Genomic DNA, 26,150 nt, shown 5'->3' with positions numbered 1-26,150 from the left:
GAACTTACTATGACTGTCAAAAAAAAAAATTCCAAGTGATATGCCATGAGCAAAAGTGATAATAACATAAGAAGCACAAGGGAAGCATCTTAAGACACGACCTGCGACCTAAGAGAAGGTGAAATACAGTTGAAATTACATGCATATGAGATTTGGAGACACCATCTAGCTATGTGACCTTAGGCAAGTTACCTGGCCTCTCTGTGCCTCACTGCCTTCATCTTTAAAATGAAGGAGTTCAACTTTAAAACACTATGAGTCTAGAGTAACTAAAACAGCATGATGATGGAGCAAGGATAGTAAATCAGTATAACAGAAAGCCTAAAAGACACTTCAGCACATATTTGAAAGTTTTTAGTATATGATAATAGCGCTATTTTAAAGCAGCAGAGAAAGAATGCATCATTCAGTGAATAACACCAGACGCTTAGTTAACTATCTGGAAGGAGAGAGCGGCATTGCACCCCACCTCACACATTATCCCAAAAATTGACCCCAGAGCAATTTGACAGTTATATGTTGAAAAAAAGTGGAAATGTTTGCTCGATCTTGAAATGTGAAAGGAGTCTTTAAAGCACTCATTCAATTAAATTAACTAATTTAATTAAGAAGCCACTAATAAAGCCACTCAGATCTGACCACAGAAAAATGTAAAACTTCTATATATCAATAAATACCCCAAACAAAATTAAGATGCTGGAGGGAAAAAGCGGGGAGGGGGAACAATTGCTACATACATGACTTGAAAAAGGATGAACAATCTTTCTCTATTAAAAAGGGAACCCTTATAAACAAATTTTTTAAAGGTACATACCCCAATTAAAAAGAAAACACACAGAGAACCTAAACAACTTGCAAAAGAAATGCAAATAGCTAATGAACCCATAGATGAAGGGCAGCGAATAGATTTAAGGTGACAAATCCTTACTGAGGGTGCCAAGGGTCACACTCCTTTAAAGAGGTCAGGGTTCACTACAATGGGGCATGTGTGGCCTTGCCCGTGTGGTCGAAAGGGCGCATGCCTCAAAGTCCTGGCCACAAGACATGGCCTGACCACAGGCTGCCCGGGACGTGCCCGGGTGCAGGAACCCCAGCTGAGACAAGCGTCCAGCCCCAGCCCCGTGGAGACGCAGATTACAGGGGTGGCAGCAGAGCCGTGAGCAGGGCTGCCACAGCGCCCCTCTCCTGTCCTGCCCGGAATCAGACAGCGGGCGAAAGGCAATGCTCCTCTCTCGGATCTTCCTTCCCCATCTGGGATCCCTGGGCTGCGCAGAGGATGCTCAAGGTGGATGGGCCCGTGGAGGGAACAGGAGGGGGTGTGCCTTCCACCTCCTTGAGACCAGCGCTACCCAGCTGCCCTGCAGACTCGGCCCCGCTCCCACTCTGAGGAACCCTCGGAGGCAGCCCATTAATTTTAAAGACAAAGCACATAGTAACAACATAGCTAATAACAGAAGCTATCATGTAGTGAGTGACCACATAACTTAGTAGGCAGACCTCGCTCCAAGGAGCAGAGGGAGGATCTGTGAAGCTAAACTGATTCATTCATTCATTCATGCACTCAGAAAGTGTCTGTCAAGCAGCTGCATGGACAAGGTCCTATTCTAAATGCTGGGGACACAGGGTTGGGCAACAAGAAAACAAGCAAAAATCCCTGCCTTTCTGGCAGGAGGAGACGATAAACAAAATAAACAAGCAAGACACAGTCTGCTGGATTATGATAAGTGCTAAGGAGAAAAAAAATAAGGCAGGAAACAAGAAATAAAGTAAAATATGGGGAGGGAGTGTCAACATTTGAGATGGTACGGCCAAGGAAATCCAATTAGGTGACTCTTAAGTAAAGATCAAAAAGCAGTGAGTGAGAGGGTGTGTGGATATTTGGGCAAAGACATCCCGGGCAGAGGGGCTGGTCAGGGCAAAGGCCCCAGGTGCAGCGCCGGGCACGTCCGAGGTGGCAGCCCAGGTCACGCTGTGTGTAAGTGACGACGTGAGCTCCCACTAGGCCACAGTGCCTTTGCAGATGGGCCCGGGAGGCGATGTGGTTGCCCAAGGTCGCACAGTTAATCATTGAAAGACCAGCCAGGCATGGATTGTGTGGGAAAAGAGCAGAGACCTGTATCCTGGGGCTGCTGGAGCAAAGGCCCAGGTCCTGCTGACCCACTGCGTGGCACCGGGGCCCCTAGCTTCCTCTGGCCCCAGGGAAGCTTCTCCTGGCTCAGCCACTGGACAAGGTGAGGGAGCCTCCTGTGGCCTGCAGGCCCCAGCTGAGGACAGCCAGCACCATCCCTGGGGAAGCACAGAGCTATTTGTGGGGCTTAAAAGGTACCTGGCGAGACTGCACATAAGCCCAGTGATTTATCTGTTGGGCTTAATTTATTGGCCTGGCGGGAGAGGTCGTTTAGGAAATTTTTCAAAATTAGTGATGGTCAACGTTCTTGAAGACAGTTACATGTATGCACAGGCCTCTTTGCATAACGACGTGCACACGCAGGCACACTCACAACACACACACTCACGCTTCTACCAAACGCACATCCAAACGTGAACACTCTGCATTTGTTTCTCCCTGCCATCTAATTATGAAGTTGTTTCCAGGCGGCCTGACGATGAGCAGGGCAGAATCTTGTGTCTGGAGACCGCAGTTAGAAAGCCAGCTCAAACGCTGAGCTGTGTGACCCTGGGCACCTCACTTCCTTAGCTGTCCTCGGCCTCAGTTTCCTCGTCTGTAAGATGAAGCTCCCCAGATTCCCGTGGAGAGCACAGATAAAACGGGTAAGGCGCCCCGCTCAGTGCCCGGCGGACAGTTGGAGCTCTGGGAAACGGAAGCTCTCCAACGACAGCGTGGTCTGAGAACCATTTACAGTGCGGTCGCCTCATTCTAGGGGACAAGCCAGACCCACGTAAGCAAATTTATGAGCCATTTCTAAATACGAACGGCAACAGAGGTGAGATAATCAACAACTAGCCCCAACTAGTAATTTGCAACAGAAATGCATGTTTCTCAGTCCAGAATAGTTTTTTCCTGGCCCTGGCATGGTCTGAATCAGCCAGTCTGGGAAAAGCCACTACACAACCTTTGACCTCTTGGAACTAGTTAACTTGGAAGGAAAGGGAACAAGGCTTGAACCCAGTGAACCCAGTTTTCCAAGCAAAGGTCGGACAGCAGATCGGGGCTTAATTACATCTGCCAGGACCCTATTTCCAAAGAGGTCATGTTCATGGTACGGGAGGTTAGGACTTGAACGTTTCTTTTCGGGGGACACAATCCAATCCACGACAGTGGCCACCCCAGGCAGTATTGGAACAAGCCGACAGGAGCCTGTGGCTCATGTCCCAAGTTCAGCAGTTGAAGGGCAGTGGGCGGTGAAGGGGTCAAAGTGCTGGGCGCCAGGCCTGGCTTTTCCAATTATTAACCCCGGGACATTAGGGGAAAAGAGCTCTTTAATGCAGGGGTTGCAACCATCAAAGAAGATAATGTATGTAAAAGACAGCACGCCACTTGGTGATGCCCCCACGGAGATTATGTGGAGGAGGCTCACGGTGGTTTTCCATCTCCCAGTGACACAGAAGTCTTGGAGGTAGCAGTCACACGGGCCCCGGCTCCGGGAGAGGCGTGGGAGGGGGGCGGGAGAGGCGCTCGGCTTCGCGGGGAGGGCGGGGAGCTGAAGAGCGAGGCAGGCTTTGCGAGCAGGAGTGAATTGTCAGGACTGTCAGCTGCGGAGGGTGCCGGCTGAGCCGCTGAGTCAGACGGGCTGCACGGATCCCACAGGAGACGAATACTCCCACCAAGAGAAATCTGTTTGACTTTAGGAAAGTACAGGTTACAGTGATACTCACTAAACACCCCACCTTCCTGCTCGGCAGACGGGAGAAATGAGTAACGGGGAACCCGCCACGGTCCTGAGGGATCCACCAGTTTGGCTGGGACTTTCTCCCCAAAGCGGGGCCCTGTTCACATCACATTTGCCCGGGATGATGCATTATTGGAATCCCCTGGTAAGAAGGTTCAAACTTCATCAAACAGGGGACCCGGCAAGACCGGATCAGCATCGGTGAGTCTCCTTGATCCTAAATGAGGCTAATTTTTCCCCTGGCCTCAACTGCAACAACATTCATCTACGAAGAACACCATTTACAGCTGCCTGATTGGAAGAACTCTCTGAGACGGTTTTCAGGCAATGGTGAAGATCTTACCCTCCCAGGCCAAGCCCCACCCCCACCCTTAATGCAGACCCTTGTACAAAGGTTTCCAGGTGACCCCATGCTTACCCAGTGTGCCAGTTTCCTAAGGCTGCTCTAACAAACGACCACAACTCAGTGGCTTAAAACAACACAGATTTACTCCCTTACAGTTCTGGAGGTCAGCAGTCCAAAATGGATGTTGTGGGGCCGAAGGCAAGGTGTTGGCAGAGCTGCGTTCCTCCTGGAGGCTCCCGGGGAGAGTCTGTTTCCTTGCCACCTCCTAGAGGCCGCCTGCATTCCTTGGCTGGCGGCCCCTTCCTCCATCTTCAAAGCCGGCAACAGCATCACTCCTTCCTCTGCTTCTGTCCTCACATCTGCTTCTCTGACTCTGTCTGCCTCCCCTTCCTCTGATAAGGACTCCTGCGACCACGCTGGGCCCACCTGGATAACCCAGGAGCAGCTCCCCATCCCAATCACATCTGCAGAGTCCCTTGTGCCATTTCAGGTAACACAGTCACAGGTGCTGGCAATTAGGACATGGACATCTTTGGGGGCCAGTAGTCTGTCTACTACACCCAATATGAAAGCTGCCCCAGTGTCCCACAGCCTCACAGCCCACACTCCTCGGAAGGCCTGAGGGCCCCACCTAATCTGCCCTGCTGACCTCTCCAGAGCTGCATCTCCTGCCTGACCCCTCACGCTCCACCCACCCACACTGAGTGTCCCGGGCACTGCTTACCTCTGTGTCTCCCTTCATCACAGAAACTGCACCCACTCTCCCCCATTATCCTCCCTCACTGGGCCCATCCCAAGTCATCCTTGAGATGCAGCTCCAGCATCATGACCTCCAAGAGGCTTTCCCTGATCCTCCTAACCCGGCCTAGATACTCTCTTTGTCCCCCTCACTTCCTCCACCACACACATCACACTGGATTGTGAATGTCTGTTTACTCATTTGTCTCCTCCAACAGGGGTACTGGGAGGACCTCAAAGGCCAGGGCCACAGTTCATTGATCTGTGTCTAGCCCAAGGCCTGATTTACAATGGGTACTTGGGAAGTGCTGGGTGGATGCACAGATGAATGGATGGATGGATGGACAGATGAATGGATGGGCAGATGGACAGAAGGGAAGGAGAGAGGGAGGGAGGGAGAATGGGTGAGTACCTGGCATAAAAGTACATGCTCAATAAATATTCATTGAGTGAAAGGAAGGAGGGAGGGGCAGAGGGAGGAAGAGGGTGTGATTAGGGCCACCATCTACGTTGGGAGAACTCAGCAAAGCAGTGGCCAACGTAAGGAAGAAGCTCAAGACTTGGGCAACATTTGTGATCTGTCAGAGAGGGACACCCTAGGGAGCAGCTAGCCGAGACCAGGAGGATTCCAGGAACGGGTACACAGCCCACTAGAATTAGCAAAAACTCAAGGAACTATTTTAATTTCCCATGCTGATTCAAAGGCACATCTCTCCGGGAACCAGCAGGAGGTGTCAGGACTTCCTCCCAGCTAGAAACCAGCTCTCACAGCCCCACTTCCGGGTCAGGGTAACTCGATGTGGGAGCAGAGCTTCAAGGCACTTCAACCTCACTCAGGGCCCCAATCTGTCTCCATCCTGCTTTTTAAGTTTTATCCAGGACTTGTCAGCACGGGGCCCCATGGTGGAGCAGGGAGTCACAGGGTCATGGGGCACAGGGTCGCCTTGAGCTGTCCAGAGTGGAGATGTGTCTTCACTCCAGGGCCAGGCAAGTGCCAGCTTTCACCATTTTCCTTAAAAATACCATTTTTCTACAAAGTTGTAATGTGAGTGTGAATGATATTTTTCTAGAATTTTATTATGAGAACTTTCAAACATAAAGAAAAGTTGAATACTGCTATACACCTACCAAAATGGCTAAAATTAAAAAGACTGAGAAAAGCCAATGTTGGCACGGATGTGAAGGAACTGGAAATCTCATACGCTACTCCTGGGAGTGTAAGCTGGTACAACCACTTTGGAAAGCTGTGTGGCATTATTTACAGAAGTGGAATGTATGTGTCCCCTGGACCTGTGACTACCGACTCAGTCCTGACTATAAGCTGACAGAATTTCATGCACGCTCCCCAAGAGGCATACGCAAGAGCGTTCCTAGCAGTATTATTCATAGAAACCAAAGACTGGATACGATCCGAATGCCCACCATGAGTAGAACGTTATATTCTTAAGAAAAAATATTATTTAGCAGAAGAAATAAGTAACTTTCAGCTATATACAATTATGCACAAATCTCACACATGTTAATATTGAGCCAAAGGAACCGGACATGAAAGAATACACACTGTTTGATTTGCTTTCTAGAAAGCTGAAACCTAAGAAAAACTAAACAATAGACACACAGTGGTCAGGAAAGTTGACTCTGGGGAGGAGCGAGAGGGTGGCTTCTGGGGTGTAAACAGTGTTCTCACTGATGGCCTGCGTCACAGGCATGCGAGATGTGCGATAATTCATTAATCTGTTCTTTGGATTGCACACCTTTACAAATGAGCAACATGTCGATAAAAAGAAAAAAGAGAAAGTTGAAAGGATCTTCCAGCGGGTATCCATACACACATCGCCTGGATTCCACGGGGAACATTTTACTATTCCTGCTTTTTAGCTGTCTATCCATTCCCTTAGCTATCCATCAGGCCTTGTTACTGTTACTGATGATAATGATAAATGGTATTTTTGACATGCAGGCCATGAGGCCAGTTTCTCAAACCACTCAGCCTGGCCTCTTGGTCAGGCCAGGCGCCCTGCAACCCTCTCTCTCCCCCGTCATCTTGTTCTCTAGCTCCCCCCGCCTGTCCCACTTGGGCAGACGAGCTGGAGAGCGGAGACGTGCTGAAGTGGGCGAAAACCAAGGAAACACCTTCCTCTTCGGGTTCAGACTCGTCTGGCTGCACGTGTCTGAACCGCGCCGCCACCCCACCTGCCGCTTCCTCCAGCGAAACCAGCCCCGAAAGGGCAAAGCTCACACCCCCGTGTGCTCACTCCTGGGAGCCCAGATGGACTCAGAACACATCCATGGCCATCCCCGAAACAGAAATGATTCCCGTAACCATGAGGTGAAATTTCCCTTCTTAGTTTTGGAGGGAGAGGCTGAGAACCACTGAAGACTCAGGACACCTGCCCACCGCTCTGAAGACACTGATCTTCCTCCGGGAGCCGCCTGGAAGCAATAACGCCAACCTGCTCCGACGGCTGGTTCCTGCCCTGTGGGGCCTCCAGGGGCACCTGGGGAGACGAGGGAGCCCAGGGCACTCGCCGAGCGGGGAGAGACGGCAGGGGGCTTCTTCACCTCTTTTGCACCTTGGAGCCCTAGCCTGTCCGGTGAAGAATCTGGACCCTTTCTGAGAGTGTGATCTTTATAAATGCATAAAACAAAATTCATAGGATGGCCAAGGAAAGTGATCATACTGAAATACAGGTATCAAACTATTTCTTAAAATTTCTGATAGAGCAAAAAGACAACTTCTTCACTGCATTAAATAACAAGATCTAGCTGGAGGTCCGAGAGCTACAGAACTTCGGAGGAGAGACGAACGTAATGGTATTCCAGGACACCCACAAGGACGGAACGGGATCTGAAAGCATCCGTGACTTCTCCTGGCAACCGGTCTCAGGTACTGCTAACGCCACGGCAGCACCGCCCACAGCCATCGCCAAAGGAAACGCTACATTTCAGTTACAGGTTAACTGGTCATAAAGATGTCTTTTTTTTTTTTTTTTCCACATCCAAGTTCCCAGACCCCCTGACTTCTATCCGTGGACCCAAGGATGAGAACTCCTGGAAGTCAGGAGCTTGCTTTTTGTTCCCTTTCTTTTATTCCTGAGGATGCAATGCTCCCTGCACCTAGGTACACAGCCAAACGAACTGAAAGCTGAAAGCAGGGCCTCACACAGACGCTGGTGCACCAACGTGCACGGCAGCACTGGTCACGTTAGCCAAAAGGCGCAAACAACCCGGATGTCCATCGATGGCCAATGGCTGAACATAAAACATGATACACACACACACACAGTGGAATATTATTCAGCCTTAGAAAGGAAGGAAATTCTGAGACACGCTACGGTATGGAGAACCTCAAGGATATGATGCTAAGTGAAATAAGCCAGTCACAAAAATACAAACACTGTATGATTCCACTCATATGAGGTACCTGGAGTAGTCAGAGTCCTAGGGACAGGAAGTAGAATAGCGGGTGGCAGGGAGCTGGGAGGAGAGAGAAGGGGAAGCTAATGTTTAATGGGGACAGAGTTTGGGAAGATGAAAGAGTTCTGAAGACGGACGGTGGTGATGGTTACACAACAACGTGAAGGTACTTAAGGCCACTGAACTGTGCACTTAAAAACGGCTAAAACGCTAAACTTTCTTTTATGTATATTTGATCACGATAAAACAAAAAAACGAAAACAAAAATGCTCCCTGCAGAACACAGAAGTCCCATTGCTGCCAAGAAGAGGCACGGCCTTCCTGGTGGCCACGGGCAGAGTCTCCTGGTGGCTCTGCACCAGGCTGGGCCACCACACAGATCTGGGCTTGCGAACTGTGGTGCCGTCATGGGCACAGTATGGCCTCAACGTCCACCTCTGCAAACGAGGGCCATGGTCACAACGGCAGCCAGCGCACACGATGAGCATGTCGTCTCTTGGAGCCGTCCCGATGACCCCAGGAGGTGAGTCGTACTGTGACTTCGCTTACCAGGTGATTTAGTTAACTCACCCAAGGTCACCAAGCTAGGACTGGCAGTCCGGACTCTGACGTCCAGCTGTGTGAGTGTCTGCCGGCTCCTTGTTTACTGTGTCCCCCATGAAGCTGCAGGCCCCAGCACCACAGACACCGCCTCTGTGTCGCTGGCCACGCTCTCCCCAGAGCCACCGCGCAGGAGGCTCCGTAAATACTGCTGAGCGACTGAAAGAATCAGGTTCTGTCTGACCCCACAACTGGCTTCCCTTGTAAGCAAGGGTTGGTGGCACGGTCAGGGCCTGGTCCTTCAGGTCTCCACGTGGATGCTGAGATAACCCCGGGGGTCATGGGTCAGTGCTCTCCCAAGGTGGGGCTGGAGGGGGCCACAGTTCAAGGGCCAGAAAAATAAATCTGGCCCCCGTGGATGCCCACACGCCATTCCACGTACACACACACCTGGCGAAAACATGGATGACTCAGGAACCAGCAGCTGGGAGTACCTGCCAGTGCGCGAGGGGTTCACTGTTGCTGCAAGAGGCCCCAACGCTGGGAGAGCCGAGGGATGAGGTCAGCCTCGCATCCCAGCTCGCGGGTGAGGAAGCTGTGCCTGCGCCAAAGTTCAGGGTTACCTGATGGTGACTCAGCTCAGGAGACGACGCGGGGAGCTCAGCAGAGCGGCACCGGCGCCCAAGGCTGCCTCTGCCATGCTCCTCGGGGGCTCCAACCAGGAGTTGAGGGCAGTCTGGAAAACGGGCACAGCGCTCCCCAACCAAAGTGCCATCCTCCCCTCCCTTTTCAGAGGGCCTTCTAGGCCATGACACCCTCTGGGGGCAGCGGGGTTGCCAGTGACCTGAATCAGACAAACATGGCTGGACCGGGGTGGTGGGGAAACCTGGATTTGTCACCCTGGATGAGCCAGCTGCTTGGCCGGGGACCAGGCAGGCCTGAGGGGCCGTGAGGGACGCCTGCCCTTGGAGTCCCACCACAACGGGGGTGGGTGGGATGGTTACAATGCCGCCTTGCAGCTGAGTAACTGTGGGCTCCAGGTCTCCGTCCACAAGACGGGGTGAACCTGTCCCCCCTCCAGGGCCGCCACCCGGATGGACTCTGCAGCAGTGAGAAGAAAGGAGCTGGATCTGCACCAGTCAGCAGAGGCAGGGCTCCAACACCGGAGCCAAGGCTGCAGGGTGGGAAAGTCAAGCTGTAAAGACGTTTAAAAAACACACACAAAGCAACACTACATATTGTTTAAGGTTCCATATGTGTGTGTGTAAAAGTATTTAAAATCTAATGGAAAGATCTACACCAAATGGACAAGAAAGGCCACCTGGAGGCAGGCAGTGACCTAGAGGTGAATGTCAAGGTAATTAGAACTTTTCCAGTAATGTTTTATTCGTTTTACTGAAAAAGGCAAAGCGAAGAGGACAAATACTAACAATGGTCAATTTTGGGTGGTGGAAATGTGGTTTTTTGATACGAGTCTTTGTTGCTTTCTGTTTGTTTACTGGCTAACCTGAAAGTCACCTTGACATCAGTATGTGGTCAAGCACTGAATCCTATTGATCGTGTACATATCCTAAATTGTGTGTATTTTTTTTTAATTCTCAAAATTCAAAAAGGAAATGTCTCTCAGAGCATGCAGTGTTCAAAGTACTCACTAAATTGCATTCCCCCCAACCAGAATCGAGGGTCCGGGGCCCCACGGCTCTGCGACCAGACATTCCTCTGACCCCCGTCTATTTCAGGGGAGAAAGGGAAAGCCTGCTTGGCCCTGGGCCCTGCCACTGACCCACTTCCCCAGGACAGGCACGAGGGGAGCTACAGATGTCCTGCAGTGGAGGCTCCAGCTCAAGCATCCAGAGGGCTCTCCATCCTCTTGTTTCGATCCAGGTATGGCCACCTGGCACATGGCTCTGATGGCAGCGTCCTCTCTACCAATCACACTCCAGGAAACCCAGTGACGTCACCGATCACCAATCGGAGCGCCTGACCAGCGTGAGCGAATCGTGTTGCCACACTGGGTTGACAAGATTTCAGCCAGAGGCAAAGACACTTGACATTTCCTTTCTCTTGGGAAGTCTCATCAAGTGTAAATGTGCAGATGGTGTGGCCCAACACTGAAAGCAGCAGCCCCCGTTGCCCACTCAGGCTCAGCTCCTGAATTTCAGACTTACTGTTAAACTGGAACAGTGCCCCCTGAATCCTGTTCACACACTTTGCCTCCCCCATTTCTAGATAAAGAAGAAACAACATTCTGTAGGCTGCATTTCACTGTATCGTATACCCGCCTTTCTATGGAGAAATTCTACCTGTAAGATTTTGGGTGCCAAAAAGGAAAAGAAACATTCAGGATACTTTTTTCCTTTCTCCGATCTCAGCCAACCCAACTGAAGAAAAATATCACATGCTCGAAAATCCAAGTGACCCACCCCCCCCAAACTGTGGCCATTTTGAAATCTGGATGCACGGTAGGACGAGAGTTTTAAAAACCATTTGGTTTCTCTTGTTAGTAGATCACTCCACATCTGCCTGCAAATAAAGGCAGCCTTGGAGAGAAAAAATTCACTCCAGGGAGCCAGCAGGAATGGCTTTTTTGGAAAAGCTCCCCACGGACCCCGCCTACTGGATTCAGGGTCCACATAAAGCCCCCTCCCCAACCGAGGTGACCCAGACACTCAGGCTCCCCCTCTTCTAGCAGCAGAAACGCCTCTGCACAGCCCAGCCCTTCCAAGAAGCAGCAGTGGCATTTCAGGGAGGCAGTGACCTCACAGTCACCATTTTACAGAGCAGAGCAGCAGTGGGGACAGCTCGTATTGCGTTGTTCAGGGGGGCGGCGAATGCGGAGCCACCAGATAACTAAAACCTCTGCTGTCTTCCTGCCACTGCCGACCATCACCATAGGAACCACATCCTGCTGCTACCATGGCAACCGCGAGTACCATCCGCTCAGCAATGATGCAGAGGCCACTCAGGAAGGCTTGCAAGGCCTTGGGGCTGACAGGGTCCTGCGGTCCACAGTCACGGGGACCAGGAAGTGACAAAGAGAAGCCTTCTGAGGCAATTAGTGTTTTGGTTTAAAAGCCTTCCTTCTGCTCCTCAAGAATTAATTTACCCCCAAATTAAGTCCTTCCTAAAGTACACTCCTGTTCCTGGGCTGTGAAAATCTCTACGGCCAAACCCATCAGATGAGAGCCCCTCCAGTCCTTTTCTGTGGGCAGGATGTGACACCCAGGGGCTCCCACGGTCAGACCACGAGCTTGCCACGGCAGCCCCTGTGACAGGCCAGGCACTGGGCGACGCCCTTCCAAAAGCAGCATCTGGTTCCATTCTCACAACTCTGCTCATAATTTAATTTCCCACTTCCTACCCACATTTTACAGAGGAAGGAGGCTCCGGGAGGTTAAATGACCTGTCAGGGTCATGCAGCACACTGGGCAGGGCGGTCAGAATCTCTGACTTGCAGGCCCTGAGAAACTCTGGTCACCTTTATTATCCCCAATGCAAAGTAGGAATCAGGTCCTACTTCTTAATAATGGCTAAGGTTGACTGTTAACAAGCATTATTTTAAATACACATTCATGGCTACTCCATAGAAACTGCTTACTTTGTGCTAGGCATTGTGTAGACATGCTACATGGGGCCTCTTATTTGTGTCCCTCAGAGTCTATGAGGTGGAAACTAGCACAGACGAGGAAACTGAGGCACAGAGAGATGAAGTAACTTGTCTGAGGGCACACAGCAGTCAAGAGGCAGACCGGGGGTTCAAACTTGGCCAGCTGGACACCAGAGCCTGGGCTCTTGGTCCCCCGCTACCCACGGGCAGCTGTAGCGTAAACATTAGACCCTGGCCACCTAGCACAGCCTCCCAGGGCCTCCCACCCCTTGGGGCTGTGCCTGTCACCCCATGACACTGTTGGGAACGACCCTGCTTGGCCACACAGGAGCGTCTGCGTCAGCACCCATGCTGGGTCCCCTGCAGCCCCTTCCACAAATTCAGCGTAACGATGGCTTTGGTTAATGGCCCCTTCAGTGCAGCCGGGACCTTCCGGGGAGTCACGATTTCACTGTTCCCTCTTCATCCTGAGGCAGCACTTCCAGAACACGCTTCCCATTCACCGCAGTCCAGGAAGACAAAGCCCCTGATGTCAAGGGCCTTCGGGGAGGAGATGAGGGTCTGGCAGCCCCGGGACCTCAGGAAGCCAGTTCCACGGTGTACAGATTTGGTAGAGCCATAGGAAACTGTCACTTTGTAGGCTACAAGTGGTCAAACACTGGCAGTCTCATCTGGTTGATCCTAATGTCTGAGCCTCATAACAAGTCCACTTTACAGATGAGAAAACCGAGGCTCAGAAAGGTTAAATGACTGCCCAAGGTCACAGAGACAGGCAGTAGGAGACACAGGACGGGAGCCAGGTGTCTGGTTTCAAAGTCAGTCCTTCCCCTCCACCATGCAATGCTGTTTCCCCCACCGCCCTGGGGGCTGGGAAGCACAGCAAGGGTGTGACTAGCGGGGGAAACAGACCAGAGAAGCCACTTCCTGTGCTGTAGGAGATGGGAGTTAGGGGGTCAGGGGGCTGGGACCTTCTCTGGGGGCCCAGGCTCCACTCTCAAATAGAAGCAAGTCTGGCACAGTGGCGAGACCAGCAAGCACAGGGATTTTGCCTCACATTTTTTAATCGATACCAACAGACACAGAACACAGGAAGCAGGTAGTTACTTCATCGGTTTGAGCCCAGCTGGCTAATGCGTAAGGTAGGATGTGAACGCCCACTGCACGGGGCTGGCTGAGAAATCAACGCAGTCACGTGAGCCAAGAGCCCAGCTCCATGCCTGGGCCACGGGTGGTGCTCCGAAGACGTCACTTCCCTTCTCCAGGGCCTGTCTCTGGACCTCTCGCCAAGCTGGAGGGCTGCAGCCCAGGCCGGCCCCTTGGGGACTTCAGCAGAAAGCCTCTCCCAAGCCCGAGGCTTCGTTCTTTCCCAGATCATCAGAGCACTTCCTGGATGTCGTCCACCACAAGAAGGGCATTGTTTTTACTCACGACCCTGACACCTCTTCTCCACCTCCCACCTCCATGGCGTCAACAGGCCCAGAGGATGGCCGGTGGTCCAGGTGAGCTGACCCCTTAGCAGATGGCAGGTCATGCTTTCAAAATTGCGACAGATTTTCTGTGCTCAGCTATCTTTTGACCAAAGCGAGAGCCAGATAGGAAATGGCGGGAAGAGATAATCCATAGGCTTCAGCCATGGGGGTTTCAAAGGTGACTCGGGAAACAGCATCCCACTGACTCACACCTTCCAAAGAATGGTGAGTCCTCAACAGCTGCATGACCTCTCTGTCCTCCACTCCCAACACCCTCTCGCACGCTGTTAACCACGGCGGGCTGCGGACAGTGCTCGGCGGGACTCCTTTCCCACTTCGCCCGAGAAGAAATTCCACAAATCCACTGGCATCCACTTCCCTAGAAACTCTGAGACCTATAAAAGGTTCCCATTCTTGTGGTGGGAGGTCAGCACTGAAAACAGACGTTTTCAGCCACTGCCAACTTTGTGCCAGGGTTGTATCTTCCAAGCCTCCAGAGAATATCTAACTCCAAAAATGGCATCCCAAACTATGGGATCGTTTCTGACATATTCCCATGACAGGGGCCGCTGCTCTGCATTTCTTCCGGAGAAAGTGTTTCCAGCCTCCCCCTGGTGTTTTGAGGCGAGATTCCTACGACACACAGCCTTAAATGTGGGGGGTTTCTTTCCCTTGATAGCCCATTATTTATTTTCCAATTACACAGCCAACACATGAATTCAGTGTTGTCTTAAAAACTCGAACAATAATGGAAATAGGAAGAGCAAAAAGCAACAAAGTCCCCGCCACCTGGATTCAGTCCACTCAATTCCCTAGAGAGAAGCCCTTTCACCAGTTTGGGTGTTCCTTGTCATTTTCCTAGGCACTTATGTACACGTAAAAAACTACCTTTTGCTTTATGCTTTTGGGTAATAACAACATGACTTGGACATCTTTCTATCGCAATGCATTTTAGGTCTACTTCATTCTTCCTCAATGGGCATCATATTCCACAGAATAAATGTACGAAAATCTATTGACCTGGGCCTTCAGTGATGAACGTGGATACCATCTCTAGCTCTGCTCTCTGCTCCCTTACATGTCCTTGGGCGTGTCTCTAGGTGAACGAGGGAGAGTTTTCTTAGGACAGGCATCCAGGCGCTTTGCTGTCTACCACCAGGCCCCTGGACTCAGCAGAGCATAGCCAGACCTGGTCCCAGCCCCAAAGAGCCAAGAGCCCAGAGTGAGCACAAGGAGCCTGGTCATTGATGGGACACCCAGGCTGGGAAGGAGGGCCGGCTTCCTCTACTGGGGACATCTAAGCTGGGTCCTAAGGTAGAGCTGGCCAAGAACAAGGGACAGAAGTGAGAATGTGCAGGGAGGGGCGCTGGGGAGAGAGTCCCTCCCAGCAGGAGGGCATACCTGCAAACAGCAAGCAGAGAGCCAGAGGGGAGCGCTGTGGGAAGAGAAGCAGCGGGCAGATGGGGAGCCTGCTGGGGACAACGGCGGGGGCGAGCAGCAGGCTCGAGGCAGAGGAGAAGCAGGATTCGATCGGTACTTCAGCAAGTGCCCAGGGGCACCAGGAATGAGAAAGGGGCTGGGATGACAACCTAGGCCACCAGGCAAGGCTCCAGCAGACCGCAGCACAAAGAAGGGAAGGGCATGGAAAACTGCAAAGGGAGAAAGAATTTAGGGCCTAAGCCCGCAGTCGGGTGACGGGACTGTAATCACTCAGAAGCTGGGACGTGGGATCCACTTCTGCTGGATCAGCCAGGGTCTAAGCAGAGCCCCAAGCCCCTAGTGTGTCTGAGCTGAGGGCCTTTAACACGGGGAAGTGGGTGCACAGGGATGGAAGAGCTGAGAAGCCAAAGGAGGGACAGCGAGGTGACCCAGAGGTCAGCACCAGTAGGAAGCTGCCACCCCCCTAGACTGGAGGGACAAGGAGGGCGCAGCAGTCCTGAGCCTGGGGGCTGGGGCAGAACCTCGGCTGTCCAGGGGGAGCTGGAGCCATGGGGGAGCAGCAGCTGCTGTCAGAGAGACTTCCAGGGACAGAGAGGGGGAGAAATCCTCCAGCCTCCCGCCAGCTCCTCCCGTTGGCTGAATCCAGCCACACAGGGACGTGGCACACGCAGCCTGAAGGGGTCATCTCCCTGCCCCCCACACCCAGAGGAGGAGAGGAAGGGGCGGGATGGACGCAGAAGCAAACAGGCCCAGACGGGCACAGCTACACCTCCAGGACCTGGAACAGCGCCTGGTGGCTTCTTTGCTAGAAGAATACATACCCCCGGGGTGGCTTCAGAGCCCCAGGCCTCCGATTGATTTCCTGATAGCTATCGAGCTGCTCTCAGACTGACGAAACCCGCCTCTCATTAGCCCCGACCCGGGCCTGCACTCCCAAGCACTCAATAGCGGATCGATAGTGTGTTCTCTGAAACGGCAGCCAAGCGATGCCCGCCCGCCTGCCTGGCCCTGGAAGCCAGACGGGACACGCCCCGCCCCTCAAGTCCCCACCCAGCGGAGACCCATGTCCACCTTTTAAAGCAGGAGGGACCCCAAAGATTCAGGACAGGAACCGGGGGCCAAAGTGCTCCGTGCAGCTGTGTGTCACCTTGAGGCCTCCAAGCACAGGCGAGAGGACTCAGCCTCACCTGCCCGGTCGATCCTGAAATCCTGGGCAGAACAAAGGCTGGCTGCCAGGGCGTTTCTCTCTGCTGGAGTCACATTTCCGTCCAGGAGCAGAAGGCACACGGAAAAGGCTGACGGCTCTGGGGCTGCCCAGCGCAGCCAGGAACCCTCTGTGTGGCGGGGTGGGTCAGCTCCGGCCTCAGGCTCCGGCTCTGGGAAGTGGGAGGAATACGGCCTCCCTCCAGAGCTGTCGGGAGATTTACTGAGATAGTGCCTGGTCCTTAAACGATGACACTAATGAATTCACATCTTCTGTCCCGGGATCAAAGGGTCCCATCCTGGGTCCAGGGAAGCCTTATCTGACAGATATTCATATTAATATCCATACCACATACCACATTAATATTAATACCACATACCAGGTATTACCCTCAGGATTCCTATCTATTAAGTCATTAAATCTTTAGAACCCTAGGAGGCAGGAAATATTATTGTTCCCATGTTACAGATGAGGAGACCGAGGCACAGAGAAGTTTAGAAACTAAACCATGGACACACAGTTAGTTTATAAGTGGTGGAGCTCGAACTCACTTGCGGGCACTCAGGCTCCAGAGCCCACAAAGTTACCGCTACGCCCGTGCCATCCATTACAGGGCATCCGCCATGTGCCAGGACCTACGCTAAAGGCTTTACGGGGGCTCTCCCATTGAATCCTCCTAATAGTCCCACTTTGTGGATAAAGAAATGGAGGCTCAGTGAGGTCAGGCCACTTGTCCAAGGTCACAGGCTAACAATTGGCCGTGCAGGCTGGAACCTGGGTGGTCTCATTCCAGAACCACACTCATGATCCCCAAGGTCAGCTGCGTTCTGAAGGTCAAGTGGGGCTGCCCCTTCCTCCCTCGTCGTGCCATTTCTGGAAACTTCTCTCACCCTGATGCTGTGGAGGTGGTCACATCCCCCAAGCAGGAAGCTTTCCTGGTCACCCTCCTCCCCCCTGCCCGCCCCCCGAGACTGCCTGAGCTGGAACACCTGCCCTCCTCGCAACAAATCCAGCCCTCAAATAGACCAGGATTGTCAAGGATTCTGGCCTCTTATGTAGTAAATACATGAAGTCACTCTCCATAAACAAACACATTATTTTGGGGATGAAGATCTCTGGACATCAACAAAGCTGGCAGCGTTTTTTTTTTTTTTTTTAACTAGCAGCAACAACCAGAGCAGAAGCCCGTGGTCCATTTTGGGGCCCAATCACAAAGCCTTCCTTCAGCCCATGATTGCGCTGGGCCGTGGGGACAAGAGTGCCCAGCCAGGGCTATGGGAAGCAAAGCAAATATTGTTGGAGCAGAGACAACAGTACAAAGGCTGCAAGTCAGTGGAGTGAAAACCAAGCCTGGAGGTTCCGAAGCTGGAATTCTAAAAATTCACACCGGGAAGGAGTTGTGCCACTGAGCCAGGGGCCGGCTCAAGCGATGCCCATGTCCCCAGCAGCACAGCCCTGGTCCACTCTGGGAAGTGTCTAGACCCGACCCTCACCCCTGCCTGTGCCCGCAGGACTGCACCGCAGCCAGGCCAGGAGGACGTCAGCGCCCTCGGCATGACCCGGGAGGTTTAATCCTGGCTCCGAGCATGCTCAGCCCTGGAACGGCATCCCAACGCTGCAAAGAATCAAAGGCCAGCTCTATTTGCGAGCTGACCTCCCGGGAGAATCCCAGGGTGGAGAGGAACCCAATCCAGCCAGGTGGTGTGACAGATCAGCTTTCGGTCCCTTCATTCACTCGACAGCCGTTTCCGGAACACCTACTATGCGTGGGGCCGTAGCCAGAAGTGCTGGCCTGGCTCCTCCACGCCAGCCTCTGGCTGGGACCTTGGCAACGAGGCCGGTGAGAAAGGTGGCACCTATGAATAGCCCGTTGGCAGGAAGCCCCCACATCCTGGGTCTGGTGAGCAGCAAAGAATGCGGGCAGGCCCCACTCTAAGAACAGTCCTTGTAGAAGAAGGGAATCTTCCGGCCAGCTAAAAAGAGGAAAGGACTTAGCGATTCACAAAGGTTTAGGTGACGGATTAAAATCAAAGGAAAAGGCTCCCACTGGCCAAAGATGGGACATTCTGAACATCAAAAAGAAGAGTAACTGCACAGGATTCAAACCCATCAAATATAAATTTAAATTCATACCAACAGTAAAAAATTTAAAAATACGCCTTTGGAAGATCCTACAAAATCAGCCTATTACTCTAAAACTTGGTAAAAAGGGGAAGAATGAAGCTTTTTTTTTCCTGCCTTTCCTGTATATACTGAACATCAGAACAATCAACGAGCTGATGAAGGGAAGCTCTTTCTAGAATAATTCCATCCAATAAACGAAGAAGGGAAGGGGACCGAAATTCTTCACTGTGCAAACCTCTGAAATAACGGATCTGAGCGATGATGGTCGACGACGACCACAACATTAGCATAAAAGCTGATGGCCGGCCAGATGGCCAGCCCCTGAACCTACCAGTGAATCACCCAGAGAAGCAGCAAGAAGCCCATCTAGAAAGCACAGATTTTGTCTCACTATATCCAACATATTATCATTTCAATAAGTAATCAATACAAGAAACTATTAGCGAGGTATTATATTCTTTTTTCCATTCCAAGTCTTCAGAATCCGGTGTGTATTTCACACTTACAGCACATTCCAATTGGGACCAGTCACATTTCAAGCGCTCAGGGGTCATGGGGCTGGTGGCTGTCGTACTGGACAGCACAGGTAGAGAACTAGAAAGTCGCAGGATGGGCAAGAAATTTACCGGAAACACAGGGCACAGAGAGACGCGTCCAACGATACCAGGAGGAAGCGATCAGCAAAACTGGAAATAGGGAAAATTCCATAGGACGGATGACTTTATTCAAAAACAGATTTAAAAGCCCTTGACAGAAACACTAAGCAAATGCAGAGTACAGACCATGCGTGGATTCTTATTTGAACAAATCAACAGTAAAAATAACTTATGAGACAATTAGGGAAATGTGACTATTGACTGGAGATTTAAGGAATTATTTGTTAGTTTCTTAGGCATGAGAATGGCACTGCACTGATATTTACTTTTTTAAAAAGGCATCCTATTTTTCAGAGATACCTATTTAAATAATTTCTAAAGAAATGACCAGATGTCAGGAATTTGCTTCCAGATAATTCAGTGGTTGGGGAAGAGGGGAGCGAGTGGGAGCAGTTACACGACAAGATTGGCCGAGAGTTGGTAACTTGAAGCTGGTGACAAGTACACAGGGGTTCATTTTATCCTTCTCTGTAGTCAGTGTATGTTTTCAAATTTCCCAAAATAAAAGTTTGTTTCTTAATTTTTTTAACTTTTTTTTTTTTTTTTTTTTTGCTGAGGAAGATTCACCCTGAGCTAACATCTGCTGCCAATCTTCCTCTTTTTGTATATGAGCTGCCATCACAGCATAGTCCCTGACAGACAAGTGGTGTAGATCCGTACCTGGGAACTGAACCTGGGCTGCCGAAGTGGAGAGCACTGAATTTAACCACTAGGTCACCGGGGCTGGCCCTGATTTTGTTTAGTTAAAGAAAAGACCACCAGTCTCAGGCTGGTCTGGGGCAGCGGCAGAGAAGGGCCGTGGTGGAGTACGGTTTTGAAGAGAGCCAGCTCTGGGATCACACCTGCCGGATTTAAACCTGGCACTGTCGCTGGCTAGTCAGGTGACTGCGTGTGTCCCTTCAGCCACTGGCATCAGTTCACTCCTCTGCTAAGTGGAGCTCGTCACAATAGCGCTTCCTCACAAGACTGTCGTGATTAAAGTAAACGATCCAAGCTAAGCGCGGAGCCTCGGGCCCGTGATAACATCAGCTGTCATTTCTCTATCGTTCCTGGTTTCCTCATCACCATCTTCAGAAACAACCTTGGAGACGAGGTGTCCATCACGGACACCCTTCCATGCTGAGCTCTGGCGTCCTCACCCAGGTAAATGGGGGCCCTGACATCTGCTCTGTGTAGCTCCCGGGCAGCTTGAGGGGCACACGTCCCCTAGTCCCTGAATGGACCTGAGAACCCTGAATGGCAGCAGGAGGGAGAAGGCAGCGTAGTGCAAGGATGCTGATGACTGCAATCGATGCCTCATGCCTTGATGGGGCGCTCACAGGGGTGGGAAGTCAAAGCCAAAGCCAGGAGGGCTTTTGCCAAATGCCCCATAAGAGATACAGGAAAAGCATCCTCATCTGAAAGTGTAATGTAAATTGATCAGATAATGAGGCTCCATCTGCCAGCCTGACCTGCTTTAGGCCGAGTTCCCGTAGGGCAGGACTCCTGGGTGGAGGGAAGGATGCCTGGAGCTCCAGACAAAGGGCCCTCATCCCAGAGGCCATTCCACCCCATCCCATCAATCACACTTCCATGCTCCAGCCCACCCGGAGGGCCAGCTGTTCCTGCCCATCTGGTTAGGGAGACAGGAGGACAGAGGCCTGGGGGTCCTGGGTCCCAGGCAAGACCCAGCCATGGAGATGTAGCTGGGGGAGGTGGGCCCAAGAGGCAGCTGGTCAGACCATGCCCTTGGGTGGCCCCGGGCAGTATTCTGGAGCCATCCTGAAAGCTACCCCCATCCCAACTCAAGGGAACAGCTCTGTGTTGGGGCCACATTGGCCCAACCTGCTCAGGATGACCGGAGGGAGATGGAGAAACAAGGCAGGAAGGACAGACAGCCGGACCACAGCTCCCTGAGCGCCCAGCCTATCGTGAAGGTCATCCCCATTCTTAGCACTGAAAACCTCAAGTTCAGAGAGGCGCCAGAGGTGACGCAGGCAGGAGGCAGAGGAGTCTTATTTCAAATCCAGTGACTATCTCTGAAGCCATGGTCCCTCCACTGCACACTGCACTGCACCTGGGCACAGGGATTAACCCTGAGAGCAGTGAGGTCCTGCCTGGGCCACCCCTCTCTGAGCTGCACTTGCTTATCTGCAGGATGGAGCTAAGAAAAGCCCACCACAGCGAGTGAGGCTGACGTGGGGATGCAGAAAGAGGGCCCGCTACGAGGGGACACATCACTTTCAGAGGCTTGTACGAACCTGCTCTTCACTGGGACCTGCTGGCTTTTCCCCCTCAAGAGTGGTCTTTATTTGAAAAACAATAAATAAATGATTCCCTTTACATCATGAAACCTGCCGCTCTTGAGGCAAAATGCAGGGGACCCTGAATTTTATCAGAGTCAGTTCCTGTGGGAGGCCTTCGCACTAAGCAAGACAAGGGCTTGGCATTCCAGATAGCCAAACTCCACGTCTTCCGAATGGATGTCCCGTGTGCTTAATTTTGCAAGCCACTGGCCAGGAGGGACAAGGGAGGCTGGCTCTGGGCTGTGACACTTGTTCTCCTAAGCATTTCCCAACCCCTGCTGCACAGCTGACAAAGCATATGTCACAGAAGGCCCTGGGATACGATGACGGTCCCCATCCTGGTGGCTGTTCCCTCGGCACGCCATCCCAGGCCTCCAGGAGCTGCTCTGAGACCTTCCTCTGGGGGCGCCCTCCCGGAGCGATGCAGTTTGGAAATATCTATCGATATTCCAAAGGGCATATAACCTTTGATCCCGCTATTCCACTTCCAGGAACTTATCCCAGAGACGCCCTTGTGTGTCTCAAACATATATGTATGCGGCTGATGGCCGCAGCATTACTGGAAAGAGCAAAAGGCTCTTTTTCGTAAGGGCATGGTTGCACAGATCCTACACAGCAGAACGCTGTGCGCAGAGAGAAGAGGCGGCTGTACTGATTGGGAATCACTGCTTACTAGTGTTCAATGAGAAAATCCCACAGGAGTGTGTGTGCAGGATTCTGTCATTTGTTTAAACAAAGAAAAGAGGAAATAGAAATATGCATGCATTTGCTTGTGTGTACGTAGCCCATGGCTGGAGATGGGACGACTTTGCCCTCCGAAGACCTGGTGGGCCGGCCTGGCGTCCCGGGCAGCAACAGGACGTGCGTTCCCAGCACTACTGGTGCTCCCATCACTTTCAAAGGCTCCCGAGAAGCCAGGCCTCTTGTTCTCCAAGAATCCCAAACAGAAGGAAGGGCAGATTCTTAGTTACCCGCATCCACCCCATCGGGACACTTCACTCAAGTCTTGTGTTTCATCTGAATAAGCCTCGTGAATCTTGCGTTCCACGGCCCGTCTGCACCTGCTCTAATGGCAAAATAATATGTTACACGACTCCCTAGTTAGACAGTTTAACCTTTCCCCCCCTCACCAAATCTTCTAAAATGGATGCATCCAGAAAGGGGAGCCATGTTTTACACTACACACCAGTGAAATTACTTAACCTTTCCACCCCTCAAGTAAAATGCTCATTCCAAGAGGATGAGCCAGGTTTTAAATTATACATCAGTTAACCAACTTAACCTTTCCCTCTGAATTGACAAGTCAAGTAGAAACATGAGGAAGACATGCCAAGTCAGCCTCTGGCTTCTGGAACCCTCACTCCCCAGGGGGCTGCACATACCCCACTCTGAGAAGAGGAGTTTGAGGCCCATCTTTAGTACCTGCAGATGGGGGCTACCCAAGACCCCCAGAGAGCCAGGGCTGGGCAAATGTCTTCCCTGAGGGCACACTGAGGAAAAAGGCTTTGAGCCATTTCAACTTCCAAGACCCACTTTATTTTCTTTCCCACTTAATAATCTTTATATTTGAAAAACCTTTTCCCCTGCCCCAAACTAGTGTTCTTAAGCCATTACTAATTTTTTTTTTTTTTTGAGGAAGATTAGCCCTGAGCTAACATCTGCTGCCAATCCTCCTCTTTTTGCTGAGGAAGACTGGCCCTGAGCTAACATCCATGCCCATCTTCCTCCACTTTCTATGTGGGACACCTACCATAGCATGGCTTTTGCCAAGCGGTGCCATGTCCGCACCCGGGATCCGAACTGGCGAACTCCAGGCCGCCGAAGCGGAACGTGCGCACTTAATTGCTGCGCCACTGGGCTGGCCCCGCCATTACCAATTGTTATTTCCATTTTCATTTTTATTTGCATTTTCCAATGTTATTTCCATAACACAAGGACAGTTTTTAAAAAACAGTGACTATCAATGCAAGGAAGGATCAGGTTTCCCTGTATAATAAAATGGCTGCAGCTTAACTTAACAAGGATCATCTCTCAAGAATAAATGTCAGGATTTCACTGGGCTTCCTGAGGGTTGAAAATTTCTCTAGGTACCTTCTTCATTATCATCTTCTCCGATGCCAGCTCAGTAAGTGCCATCAAAATGTATCCAGCTGTGTAATCTGCAAGAAGTTTCTTAACCTCTCTGAGCTTTGGTTTCCTCATCCATAAACTGAGGCCAAGACTAGTCCCACCCATTAGGGTTCTAGGAGGATGAACTGGATAACATGCGTAACTTGCTCAGCATGATGCCCACACATAGTAAGCACTCCATACACAGTAACTCATATTATTGCTGACAAACTAGCCACTGTTTCACTGAGAAGAAACCCAAGATGTGGGAAGGGAAATTATCTTGGCCAAAGTTTCACAGCAGTTTCCTGACACTGCTCACAATTTCTTCCTTCGCACGGCCTGACGGAAGGAGACAAGACTTTCAGTTCCCAAACCAAGAAAGCACCAAAGACATCCCCCAACAGGCACCAGAAACCCGGTCCAGAGGACCCCACCTGATGCTCTGGGGCCAGCAGACTCTGCTGCCTTCAAAAACCAGAACGTACCTAGTGGGATAACATCAGCAGCCCTAAGGCTGTGGGAGCCCGTCTGGGCCCCGAGGACCAGTCCCACGTGGGAGCAAGAGCCGGCAGGAGGGCAGCAGTATGGCTGTTCCCGAACAGGCGCAGTCGCCTCCTTTTCCTGGGCACATAGGATTCTGTTTCTCCCCCTCTTCGTCCACCCCTTCAATTAGAGGTGTGGCCGTGTGACTTGCTTTGGCCTGTGAAATGTGCAAAGTGCTGTGTGTCACTGGCACGCCTATGTACAAGTTGCCACACCCCCTGTCCTGCCTCCATGATGGTGGAGGTACACGTTGAGACGGCAGGTCCGTCAGCCTGAGTTCCCGAGTATTCCAGAGATGACCAAGGTCCCCTGCTGCTGTGCCCCGCACATTTGGGATGAAGCAGAAATAACTCCAGTTGTGTAAAGCTACAGGTTGGCTGGCGGGGTTATTTGTTACTGTAGCAAAACCTAGCCTAACTGGCTGATACAAGGAGTTAAAGAGCACCGACCACGCCAGCACTTCCCAACCTACCTGTAACGAGAGACCAGCTTTTATTTTTATTTTTAACATCCAATCCATCACAGATCAATACTTCTGAAAGTTATGACAGAAAGACCACTGCAAAGTTAAATTGCTAGAAAAGCCTCTACACCCTTAACTGTCGCCCTCTATACCTATCTCTTCACAGCCCAGGAAGCAGCAGCCTGCAGAGGGGCACAGACCCCCAACCCACACCTGCAGTCGCACAGCCTGTGGAGCGAGACCAAGGCGGGGTTCAGCCCCAGCTCCGCCATTTTCTAGCGCTGGGAAAATCATTTTACCTGTCTTAGCCTCTACTCCGCATTTGTGCACTGAGGATTTTCATGGGAGGATGTGAATACAAAGCAGGTGCATCACAATGTCAGGTGTGAAGAAGGCACTAGATGAATGTCAGCTTCCACAGCCAGCCTGTTTCCAGACGACCACGTCTGAGTCATGGACAGGCCCAGGGACCAGCTCAGGGATCTGGAGCGGGGCAGTAGGCTTCAAGCAACCTCAGAGAACAAGGCAGTTTGGAGTCAGAGAACAAGGTTGAGATTTGGAATTCGCTTCCAGATACCCACCCTGAGATAAGGTGACCAGACTGGCATCTAAAGGGGACAGAGCTGTCTTGGGGCTTGGCAGACTGCCTGTGGTCCGCTGAGACCAGAGGATAACATCTATCGCCTCAGCACCATGGGGAAAATCTTAGGGTAATTTATAACCATTACGAAACCAATGCTCACCACCGCTGGCGAGGCTTCTCTGTGCTGGACTCTTCTCATGAATTATTAACACTTCACAACGACCCTGTGAGAGAGGTGCTACTAAGTCTATTTTGCAGGAGAGGCAACTGGGGCTCCGTGCAGCTAAGCGGCTAAGAAACACACCTGCGGGCACAGAGCAGAGCCGGGCATGGGGACCAACTGTCTGGCTTTCCTGGGATTTGGGACTTTCGGTTTCAAAATGTGGACAGTCCTGGGCAAACAGGGCCGAGTTGGTGACCCCACTCCATAGCCTGTGTTTTTTTCTTGGCGACCATATTCAGCATGTGCCGAACTAGGGCATGGCTTTAATAAAACATCAACCAGGAGGCTGAAACAGACCTTCGGCTGCTTAGCAGCCTGCCTGGGAAAGCCACATCCCACGACATCCTGCAAACGTATCTAAGGACAGAGAGACAAGGCGCAATGGACACACACCAAAGATAAACTGACTACCTGGCATCTCGGGGAAAACGACGACGACGGCTCCACATGGCCTGGGGACGGGCCTGCTCTGAGGCTGGCTGAGGAATGGAAACTTCTAAACACTAGTCACAGAAGCAGAAGCTTTTTTCTGACTTGCTTTTTTTACCC

The 26,150-nt window shown here is 51.6% G+C and overlaps 1 protein-coding gene across 2 annotated transcripts in view; it reads right to left on the bottom strand.

Annotated features, from left to right (window-relative positions):
- Positions 1-26,150, bottom strand: part of CMIP (c-Maf inducing protein) — a 239,991-nt gene that overhangs the window by 161,080 nt on the left and 52,761 nt on the right. The window lies entirely within an intron of this gene.

This window comes from Equus asinus, chromosome 28 (genome assembly GCF_041296235.1).
Source record: "Equus asinus isolate D_3611 breed Donkey chromosome 28, EquAss-T2T_v2, whole genome shotgun sequence".
Lineage (NCBI taxonomy): Eukaryota > Metazoa > Chordata > Mammalia > Perissodactyla > Equidae > Equus > Equus asinus.
This window is presented reverse-complemented; position numbering and strand designations above follow the sequence as displayed.